Genomic DNA, 12,564 nt, shown 5'->3' with positions numbered 1-12,564 from the left:
ATTACCAGAGAATGGCACCTTACTTTTGAGATTGTGTGGACTAGTTTGTGTTCGAAGCGGATCTGGTGTGAGTGAAGGAAGCAGACACAGTAAAGGGTCTGTTGTTGACATTGCATAGGAGGATCAGGTATCTGCCTTCTGGGTCACAGGTGGATTTGTGCAAAGAGAAGGCTACTGTGTCCCTGACCGCTGTAAGGACTCCTTTCAGCTTCTGTGGTGCAGAGGCAGTGAAGATGTGGAGGATCTGTTTATAACTAAGACAGGGTGACTTTGAGGCTTGGAAGTATGTTTTTTGTACACAAATTAGGTCACATCCTAATTTAAGAGACTCCTTCCAAAGGGATGCTCTTTTGGCAGGGTGGTTGAAACCTCTTACATTGAGAGAAGTTATTTTAAGGACCATTAGGCCATGTTATTTGTAAGCTGTGATGAATGTGTTTTACCTTTAATTGATGGAGAGATGGTGGAGGGCCAGATATGTTGTAGTCCCAGGTGTGGATATTCATAGGAGCCGTGTGATGGATCCACAGGTGGAGTCCCAGAGTAAGGTAGTATCTGCTGGCAGACTGGAGACTGACAAGAGGTGGGGAGAGGTTGAACATAAAGCAAAAGGGGTATAAGAAGAACAGAGAACAGTTAGTAAAAAGCATGGGCGATTACAACTGGAATCTGATTGCAGCAACACTGCACATTACTCAAGGGGGAGTATTGTGGTAAGTAGGCTCCGCCCATCCAGGAAAGCAAATAGGGTGTTCATAGTGACAGTAATGGATAGAGGCGATCATATCGCATGGTCCTTTGGCCTGCTATTGTGGGACACAACTTGCCATTCATTCTGTGTGTTTATCCCATTGGGGTGTGAACAGTGTGGGGTTTCCTGATCTGGGAGAATGTCCCATGAACGTGGCAATGCTAGGCCCTCATCGAGAGTTGTAATCACCAAGGTACAAGGTAACATCATTGTGAGTTATAGTGAGCTTCATAGGGTATCCCCAGCGGTATATGATGTTATGATTATGTAGTTCTTTCGTAATCGTCAAGATCGATTTTCTTCTGTGTAACATGTACTGAGAGAGGTCCGTATATAGTCGAAGGCGGGAGAATTGCTCGGGTAATGGTGTTACTTTGCGGAAGTTGGTTATAAGTTGGTCCTTCACATGATAAAAGTGTACCCTCATAATTAAATCTCTAGGAATATTATCTGGGAGGTACGAGGGTTTGAGAAGGTGGTGGCTCCTGTCAATTATTATTTCAGAGGTTAGAACAGAGGGTAGAACTGCTCAAATTAAATTGCAGGCATATTTATTCAGTTGGGCATTTAAAACAGATTCAGGGATACCCCTGAGTTTGACGTTATTCCACCTGGAGCAGTCTTCAAGGTCTAAGATTTTGACTTTGAGCTTTACCATCTCATCATCTTGATCATTATGGGCATCAATGAGGGTATTGTGGGTGTGACGGGAGGGCCCGTGGAACTCAGAATACATCTTATGTCTAAGTCACCCTGTGCCATCCTGGCACAGGGTGAGTGAGAAAATATATCTTGGACTACTTAAAATGGGACAGTAATATTTGTCCACAATATCTCCCAGGATGTATGTAGAGACTATTGTTGGTTTGGTTGATTCTGAACTCAACCTGTTAATTGAGTGAGCTGATCACATTAGCCTCCAGGACTGGCTAGGAGACGAACTGTTGATGAATAGGCTGAGGAGGGGGGGAGATTGTTGTTTGTATTGTTAATTGTAATTAGCTCCAGCTATTGTGTTTATACTACTGTGTGAAGCTCGGTGCCCACAAGTCTGTCATCTGGTCTGGGTACATTTTTTAGTTAATTAGCTCATGTTAATTATGTTAATTAGGTTACAGTTGTATTGTTAGAGGAGGTTCCAACGGCATATAAAGTCTTGTAATTTTGATTCTAAATAAAACAGTTCATGTTAGCAACAAGCAAGTGTCGCCTTGTTTTGTGCTCAGAGAGGTTGGAATATCTGATATCTGTATACAGACTGGGAAGAAGTGGTATATGACGGAAGCACTCAAGCAGAGTGTGGGACGTTCCATGACATTTGTGGCAAGCAGCGGGAAAGCTTCCTGCAGTCTGGGACATCCAAACCTCCAACTGGATCCAAGATCAGCATAGCAGACTTCAGTCACCCCAGCGGAGATATGGACCTGGCATCAGAGTTCCCGGGACTGCTGTGGATCATCCTTTCAACATACACCAGGATGGTGTCTGAGGATGAATACCTGGAGCTCAGGCAGCAGATTCGGGTGGAGCTCTGGATTGGAGCCCTTCAGCTCGCTGGTATAAAACAGGGCAAGGGCTTTCCAACCCAAGAGCAACGGGCCAGTGACCAACGGGCATTGCGGATGGCATTCCTGGGAGAGCGGCCCCAGAAGCAATGGGTGACTGAGTTGGACAGGCTGGTCCAGCAGGAGATAGAGCTGGACAATCGTTATCGGGCTCTGCAATGGCATGCAGAGAAGGGATATTTAGGGGAGACAACAGAATGCTCTCCGGAGGGATATGACTTTGGAGGCCCTGGATTGCTGTGGGAGAGCCTTACAAATCATTTTATGTTTGGTGATGAAGGGGAACCTGACCTTGAGGACCTGCGAGAACACAGAGAGGCTATGCTCGGTCTTGCTGGGGTCTCAGAGCTTAAACCTGATCTAGACTATTTGCTAAGGAAGGAACAGCATCTGGAAAGGGCATACAGGAAACTGCTAGAACACGTTCAGCAGCATGCCAGAGAATCGGCAGTGGAAAAGCTGAAGATTGCCGTCCCCAAACCTGAAGTGCTGACCACAGGGCAGAGTTCTGCTAACCTCTGTCCAGCACTTATAACATCTTCTGAGTTCCATGAACAGGAGATGGTGAACCTCTATCCCCAGACACCAGTTATAGAGATAGGGGATTTAATAGACTTTTCTGCTGAGGAAGAACAATCTGATGAGCCTCCAGCAGAAGAGCTGGTATTAGGGCCAAACTTCATTGTGCTCTGCCCAGCACCAACAGCAGTATCTGTGGAGTTACAACAAACTTCTCCAGCAGAAGTGCTGGCAACCGGACAGAGGGTCCAAGACCTCTGCCCCACACCTGTGGCAGTTTCGGAGGCCCAGGGTGAGAAGGCGGCAATCACTTCCCAGCAGCAGATACAGGGGGAGAAGGGAGAGGAGGTGTGTGTTGTCCCTCCCCAACAGTTGGCCAGGGTGGACGAAGCGGCCTTCCCTCCTCAGCAAAGATCAGTGCACCTGGGAGACAGTACCATAGACATGTCGTCCAAGCAACCAGATGAGGGAATGGAAAAGGAAGCAGCCAGCTCACCTCCCCAATGGCAGCTACACAGTTTGGGAGTGGAAGAAGCCAGCCTCCTGCCACAATGGTTAGCCAGAGCGGAGGATGCGGAGTCCCCAGCAGAAGTGCTGGCAACAGGGCAGAGTGTTACCAACCTCTTCCCAGCACCGGCAACAACTACAGAGTTCCAGGGAGGCAGGGCAGTCGGCCTCCCTCCCCAACAGTTAGCCAGAACAGATGGTGTGGGGTTTCCAGCAGAAGGGCTGGCAACAGGGTCGAGGACTGCTGGAATCTGCCCTCAACTAACAGAGGATGGATTTCCTGTGAAGGTGGATGGGACTTCAGTCTCCACCTGTATACCCCAGGGATGCTGGGCAGTGGGCCCAGATCCCCAACAGCATGACAGAGTGAGCCCAGTCACCCTGTCTTCTCTCCAGCGGCAGAAAGGACTCCAGGGAGAAGGGCCAGTCCAGGCCTCTCCCCAGCGGCAGATATGTTCTCTGAGAGAGGCAGAGGTTGGCTGGGTGAGTAATGCTTTGTTTGGAACAATTTATTTGGGGTACTGTGTGGGTACAGGCATTAGAGGACTGGAGCTACTTACTAACTTCGGAGTCAACCCGTCTGGGGTCTCCTCCTGTGTTAGTCTTCTGTCGAAAAGGGAGAGATGTGATGGGAGGGCCCGTGGAACTCAGAATACATCTTATGTCTAAGTCACCCTGTGCCATCCTGGCACAGGGTGAGTGAGAAAATATATCTTGGACTACTTAAAATGGGACAGTAATATTTGTCCACAATATCTCCCAGGATGTATGTAGAGACTATTATTGGTTTGGTTGATTCTGAACTCAACCTGTTAATTGAGTGAGCTGATCACATTAGCCTCCAGGACTGGCTAGGAGACGAACTGTTGATGAATAGGCTGAGGAGGGGGGAGATTGTTGTTTGTATTGTTAATTGTAATTAGCTCCAGCTATTGTGTTTATACTACTGTGTGAAGCTCGGTGCCCACAAGTCTGTCATCTGGTCTCGGTAAATTTTTTAGTTAATTAGCTTATGTTAATTATGTTAATTAGGTTACAGTTGTATTGTTAGAGGAGGTTCCAATGGCATATAAAGTCTTGTAATTTTGATTCTAAATAAAACAGTTCATGTTAGCAACAAGCAAGTGTCGCCTTGTTTTGTGCTCAGAGAGGTTGGAATATCTGATATCTGTATACAGACTGGGAAGAAGTGGTATATGACGCAAGCACTCAAGCGGAGTGTGGGACGTTCCGTGACAGTGGGATGTTGCAAACTCCCCCATTTTATGCTCAATATGATCCACCCTTCCCCCTAGCTCCTGCACCTCTGATTTGAAGTTGGTCACACATACCATGAGATCAGCATGTAAGGAAGTTCTTAGGGACACTAGCATGTCTTTCAGGGTTGCTTCTGACACAGGCTGGATGGTGGCAGGGAAAGAGCTGAATGCGTCAGCTAAGTCCCGAGTGGTGTTAGAGGTATTGCAGCTAAGGCTTTCCTCAATAGGAAATGCACCCACCGACAGCCTTGGTGTCATACATCAGCTGCGGTGCTGATCTGTGTCTTACCTTTTACTGCTGTAGGTCAGCTGGTTCCTGTGGTTCTTCAAGCCTTTGTTCAGCTCTTGCTGCACTCAGCAGTTATGGGTGTCGCCGGCTTCACCTGTTGTCTTTTATATACTTCCTTCCTGCTACTTCCTATCCAGCCTCCCATGTGCTTCTCTATTTAAATTCCACTCAGACCAGTTTCTGGTTGCTTGAGCAACACTTGTTACTGAGCGCCCTTCGTGTAACCTGCTTAACCTGACCTCTCGTGAACCGATCTCTTGTGTACCAACTAGTTCTCCTGATTACATTGTCTGGTGCCCGCCCTGACCTTGGCTCGCTATCCGGCTCTCTGTTGCTTCATCCATCCATTCGTGTTTGACTGTGTCTTCTGGTACTCTCCTTGCGAGCAGGGTGAACCCAGGGGTCATGACCTGGGGTCAGCACGCAGCTAAGCCCAAACCATCGTGAGGGGGTCCCTGGCAGAATACCAGCTGCCCCTTATATTCCACGCCCTGGGGGATCCCGTGTCACCTGCTCACCTGTGGGCTCACATCAGTAGCACCGTGACACTTGGTTTGCTTTTTGCAGGGCTTAGTGACATGGGTGTTGAGACTGCAGGTGACCATGGCTGGGAAGCTTTTGAAGAATGTGAATAATGTGATGCTCAGTGGAGGATAAGTCCATATTCACCTAATTTGTATTTATGTCTACACTGTGGGTGATGCCAGCGTTTTCTCCTGAACAAGGATTTTATTTCAAACACTATGGACTTTTTATTTATAATACTACATTTATAGCGCTGCATATCATTATATTTTTCATGCTTCTTATTGTCACCATACAATTTATGCAGCTGCTTTATTACTGTTACTAGCGCAGTGATCTTGAATTTACATATATACAGTGGGAACGGAAAGTATTCAGACCCCCTTAAATTTTTCTTTGTTATATTGCAGCCATTTGCTAAAATCATTTAAGTTCATTTTTTTCCTCATTAATGTACACACAGCACCCCATATTGACAGAAAAACACAGAATTGTTGACATTTTTGCAGATTTATTAAAAACTGAAATATCACATAGTCCTAAGTATTCAGACCCTTTGCTGTGACACTCATATATTTAATTCAGGTGCTGTCCATTTCTTCTGATCATCCTTGAGATAGTTCTACACCTTCATTTGAGTCCAGCTGTGTTTGATTATACTGATTGGACTTGATTAGGAAAGCCACACACCTGTATATATAAGACCTTACATCTCACAGTGCATGTCAGAGCAAATCAGAATCATGAGGTCAAAGGAACTGCCTGAAGAGCTTAGAGACAGAATTGTGGCAAGGCACAGATCTGGCCAAGGTTATAAAAAAATTCAGTTGCACTTAAGGTTCCTAAGTGCACAGTGGCCTCCATAATCCTTAAATGGAAGACGTTTGGGATGACCGGAACCCTTCCTAGAACTGGCCTGCAGACCAAACTGAGCGGGGGAGAAGAGCCTTGGTGAGAGAGGTAAAGAAGAACCCAAAGATCACTGTGGCTGAGCTCTAGAGATGCAGTCGGGAGATGGAAGAAAGTTGTAGAAGGTCAACCATCACTGCAGCTCTCCACCAGTCTGGGCTTTATGGCAGAGTGGCCCGACAGAAGCCTCTCCTCAGTGCAAGACACATGAAAGCCCACATGGAGTTTGCTAAAAAAAAAAAAAACACCTGAAGAACTCCAAGATGGTGAGAAATAAGATTCTTTGGTCTGATGAGAACAAGATAGAACTTTTTGGCCTTAATTCTAAGCGGTATGTGTGGAGAAAACCAGGCACTGCTCATCACCTGTCCAATACAGTCCCAACAGTGAAGCATGATGTTGGCAGCATCATGCTCTGGGGGTGTTTTTTAGCTGCAGGGACAGGACGGCTGGTTGCAATCAAGGGAAAGATGAATGCGGCCAAGTACAGGGATATCCTAGACGAAAATCTTCTCCAGAGTGCTCAGGACCTCAGACTGGGCTGAAGGTTTACCTTCCAACAAGACAACCCTAAGCACACAGCTAAAATAATGAAGGAGTGGTTTCACAACAACCCCGTGACTGTTCTTGAATGGCCCAACCAGAGCCCTGACTTAAACCCAATTGAGCATCTCTGGAGAGACCTAAAAATGGCTGTCCACCAACGTTTACCATCCAACCTGACAGAACTGGAGAGGATCTGCAAGGAGGAATGGCAGAGCATCCCCAAATCCAGGTGTGAAAACTTGTTGCATCTTTCCCAAAAAGACTCATGGCTGTATTAGATCAAAAGGATGCTTCTATTGAATACTGAGCAAAGGGTCTGAATACTTAGGACCATGTGACATTTCAGTTTTTCTTTTTTAATAAATTTGCAAAAATGTCAACAATTCTGTGTTTTTCTGTCAATATGGGTTGCTGTGTGTACATTAATGAGGAAAAAAATTAACTTAAATGATTTTAGCAAATGGCTGCAATATAACAAAGAGTGAAAAATTTAAGGGAGTCTGAATACTATATACTTTGCATCCAGTATAGCCTATGTCTACAGCGCATTTGGAGGTGTACTGTTTCTAATACACTTCAGGAGGTGTACACAATATATAATACAGTGTGTACAGTTTCTACTACACTTCTGGTGGTGTACACAGTATAAAATACAGTGCAGCCATTGTACAGTTGCTAATACAGTTCAGGCAGTGTTCAAAGTATCTAATACAATGTGTACAGTTTCTACTACACTTCTGGTGGTGTACACAGTACACAATACAGTGCAGCCGTAGTACGTTTTCCAATAAACTTCAGGCGGTGTACACAGTATCTAATACAGTGTAGTGTGGTGTTGCAAAACAAAAAATACACCATGTCTGGAAGGCCACCAAGGAGAGGCAGATGCTCACAGGCCACTAAAAGAGTGCAAGCAGTCTCTGTGTCTACAGTCAACAGTGGTGGTCATGGACATGGTGCAACCTCTGCAGGTGGCTGTGGGGCATGCTTGTCCCTTTTTCTGCTGCTATAGAAAAAAAGAGAGAAAAGTGCAGGTATTTATTTCTGACAACAACAAGTTATCCACACTTACAGCTTAGTAAGGAGAAAACTGGCTACAAACGGGGAACGGCTCCAGGATCGGTCCCGGCGTCCATGGCGTGGATACGGCAGTGATGAACAGGAGAGATGGCCTCGATCCCCCGCAGGAGAAAGCAGACCGCTGCGCTGGATGGAAGTCCCGTAATCCAAGATGAGGGCACTGGTGAGCGTGTGACATAACCGGAGTGAAGAGAAACCACAACGCGTTTCAGAGCATGCGCGAAGTTCCCACTGGACATGCGCGCTCCTTTGTCAAGTGTAGGGCAGACGGGGAAGAAAACTAACTTATATAGCTCCGCATAGAAGGAAAAAACACTACAACTGATGGGGTAAACACAATTAACTGAAACAGAGTATTGAAAAACATATTGAAAAACAAAAACAAAAAAATGCTGACAGGGAAGGGAGGAGGGGAGAGCGGACCTAATGATAAATATTAAAAAATGAAAAATATGAAAAAATAATAAAATAATAATAATAAAAAATAATAAAAAAAATATAAAAAATATAAAAAATGTTAAAGAAAAAAAGGGGAAAAAAATGAAACAGTATTGTGGGGAGTGTAATTATAATAAAAAACATATATATATGTATATTATGGAAAAAAAAATATATATATATATATATATATATATATATATACAGTATATATATATATATATATATATATATATATATATATATATATATATATATATATATATATATACAGTATATATATATATATAAAATAATAATTTTGCTGAAGGGAAACCAAAAATGATAATATGTCAAGTGACAGCAACTACTATCTGGAGATGGATAGTGAGTGGATAGAGATAAAACATTGTTAATTATTAAAAATCATTTAGAACAGTAGACCAAGGGTACATTGCAGCTAGGCCGGTAAATAACTGAAGGTAATAGGAACTCCTAGTACCAATTATGTATACTGGGGATGATAAATAAAAATATATAAAAATATATGTGTATGCACTAAACAACATACATCATACATGTATACGTATAAATTGCAGGTAATTCTATAGAGATATATATAAAAATATATCAGAAATGCATGAAGAATAAATACATGAAGAATGAATACAATATATAAAAAAAACCGCATATATAAGCAAAACAAATCCATACTGGGGTGGGAACAATTGGGGATGATAAATAAAAGTATATAAAAATATATGTGTATGCACTAAACAACATACATCATACATGTATACGTATAAATTGCAGGTAATTCTATAGAGATATATATAAAAATATATCAGAAATGCATGAAGAATAAATACATGAAGAATGAATACAATATATAAAAAAAAAACGCATATATAAGCAAAACAAATCCATACTGGGGTGGGAACAAGTGGGGATGATAAATAAAAGTATATAAAAATATATGTGTATGCACTAAACAACATACATCATACATGTATACGTATAAATTGCAGGTAATTCTATAGAGATATATATAAAAATATATCAGAAATGCATGAAGAATAAATACATGAAGAATGAATACAATATATTAAAAAAAAAAAAAAAACGCATATATAAGCAAAACAAATCCATACTGGGGTGGGAACAAGTGGGGATGATAAATAAAAATATATAAAAATATATGTGTATGCACTAAACAACATACATCATACATGTATACGTATAAATTGCAGGTAATTCTATAGAGATATATATAAAAATATATCAGAAATGCATGAAGAATAAATACATGAAGAATGAATACAATATATAAAAAAAAACGCATATATAAGCAAAACAAATCCATACTGGGGTAGGAACAATTGGGGATGATAAATAAAAGTATATAAAAATATATGTGTATGCACTAAACAACATACATCATACATGTATACGTATAAATTGCAGGTAATTCTATAGAGATATATATAAAAATATATCAGAAATGCATGAAGAATAAATACATGAAGAATGAATACAATATATAAAAAAAAAACGCATATATAAGCAAAACAAATCCATACTGGGGTGGGAACAAGTGGGGATGATAAATAAAAGTATATAAAAATATATGTGTATGCACTAAACAACATACATCATACATGTATACGTATAAATTGCAGGTAATTCTATAGAGATATATATAAAAATATATCAGAAATGCATGAAGAATAAATACATGAAGAATGAATACAATATATTAAAAAAAAAAAAAAAACGCATATATAAGCAAAACAAATCCATACTGGGGTGGGAACAAGTGGGGATGATAAATAAAAATATATAAAAATATATGTGTATGCACTAAACAACATACATCATACATGTATACGTATAAATTGCAGGTAATTCTATAGAGATATATATAAAAATATATCAGAAATGCATGAAGAATAAATACATGAAGAATGAATACAATATATAAAAAAAAAAAAAAAAAAAAACGCATGTATAAGCAAAACAAATCCATACTGGGATGGGAACAAGGAGAAAATGGCTAGATGGTTATATGATAGTATTAACTTCTATTTCTTCATTTAACCCATTGGGTGCAAGAGTATCGAGGGTGTATATCCAAAAAGTCTCACGTTTGCATAACTTGGAGAACCGCTCAGCTTCCGAAAAGTTACGGGGTATCAACTCTAGGACCCACACCTGTAAGCCAGCAGTTGATTGATTGTGATGCTCCAAAAAGTGGCGAGGAACGCTATGTTCATTGCAACCTTCCTCGATAAATCTGCGATGTTTGCCAAAACGTTGTCGTAATGGGCGAATAGTGCGGCCGACATATAATGATTTGCATGGGCATGTCAGACAGTAAACTACATATTCAGTAGAGCAGTTATAAAATCCCTCTAACTGGTATATCTTATCTTTATGTTGAAAACTCCGTTGGCCATGTCTCACGAAAGCGCAGGTTTTACAGAGTGATTTATTGCACCTATACATGCCAGTGAGAGGGATAAGAACCAGGGGGTTATTAGGTTTGATGCATTTTGGTTTGCTGGGTGCTATCTTATTTTTTAATGTTGGGGCCCTTCTATAGGTGACCTTCGGTCTATTAGTGAGGCTATAATTAAGGAAGGGGTCCTGTTTTAAAATGTTCCAATGCTTATGGAGAATATGCTCTATTTTCTTATATTTGCCATGGTATCTGGTAATAAAATGCACAGTATCATTCTCCGGCTGTTTTTTGATGTTAGGTTTTTTTCCGGAAAGAAAGGTGGTGTAGGCCTGGTCTACTAAATTGTCCGGGTAACCCTTATCTAAAAATGTATTTTTGAGATGCACGCTTTGAGAGATGTGATCAGAATCTCTGGTGCAGTTTTGTCTCAGTCTACAAAACTGACTTTTTGGGATGTTATTAACCCACTGCGGGTGATGGCAGCTATCAAAATGTAAATAAGAGTTCCCCGCAGTGGGTTTGGTGTAATTACGTGAAAAAATGTGAGTATTGTCATGAAAAAGCTCAAGGTCTAAAAAAGAAAGGCTATCTACATTGTGTACAGATGTGAAAGAAAGACCTAAATCATTTTTGTTGCAATGTGAGACAAAACCGTCAATTGAGGAGGAAGGACCATCCCAAATGACGATGATGTCATCTATGTATCGACCGTAAAATACTAGGTGTTTGGCAAACATCATCGTCATTTGTGAGTATTGTCATGATACCGTCAATTGAGGAGGAAGGACCATCCCAAATGATGAGGATGTCATCTATGTATCGACCGTAAAATACTAGGTGTTTGGCAAACATCATCATCATTTGGGATGGTCCTTCCTCCTCAATTGACGGTATCATGACAATACTCACAAATTTTTCACATTTTCACATTTTTCACATAAATCACATTTTTTCACATAATTACACCAAACCCACTGCGGGGAACTCTTATTTACATTTTGATAGCTGCCATCACCCGCAGTGGGTCAATAACATCCCGAAAGGTCAGTTTTGTAGACTGCGACAAAACTGCACTAGAGATTCTGATTACATCTCTCAAAGCGTGCATCTCAAAAATAAATTTTTAGATAAGGGATACACGGACAATTTTTTAGGCCAGGCCTACACCACCTTTCTTTCCGGAAAAAAACCTAAGATCAAAAAACAGCCAGAGAATGATACTGTGCGTTTTATTACCAGATACCATGGCAAATATACGAAAATGGAGCATATTCTCCATAAGCATTGGAACATTTTAAAACAGGACCCCTTCCTTAATTATAGCCTCACTAATAGACCGAAGGTCACCTAAAGAAGGGCCCCAACATTAAAAAATAACATAGCACCCAGCAAACCAAAATGCACCAAACCTAATAACCCCCTGGTTCTTATCCCTCTCACTGGCATGTATAGGTGCAATAAATCACTCTGTAAAACCTGCGCTTTCGTGAGACATGGCCAACTGAGTTTTCAACATAAAGATAAGATATACCAGTTGGAGGGATTTTATAACTGCTCTACTGAATATGTAGTTTACTGTCTGACATGCCCATGCAAATCATTATATGTCAGCCGCACTATTCGCCCATTACGACAACGTTTTGGCAAACATCGCAGATTTATCGAGAAAGGTTGCGATGAACATAGCGTTCCTCGCCACTTTTTGGAGCATCACAATCAATCAACTGCTGGCTTAC

This window comes from Aquarana catesbeiana, linkage group LG03 (genome assembly GCF_042186555.1).
Source record: "Aquarana catesbeiana isolate 2022-GZ linkage group LG03, ASM4218655v1, whole genome shotgun sequence".
NCBI classification, from domain to species: Eukaryota; Metazoa; Chordata; class Amphibia; order Anura; family Ranidae; genus Aquarana; species Aquarana catesbeiana.
The sequence above is the reverse complement of the archived record's forward strand: the minus strand, read 5'-3'. Positions refer to the sequence as shown.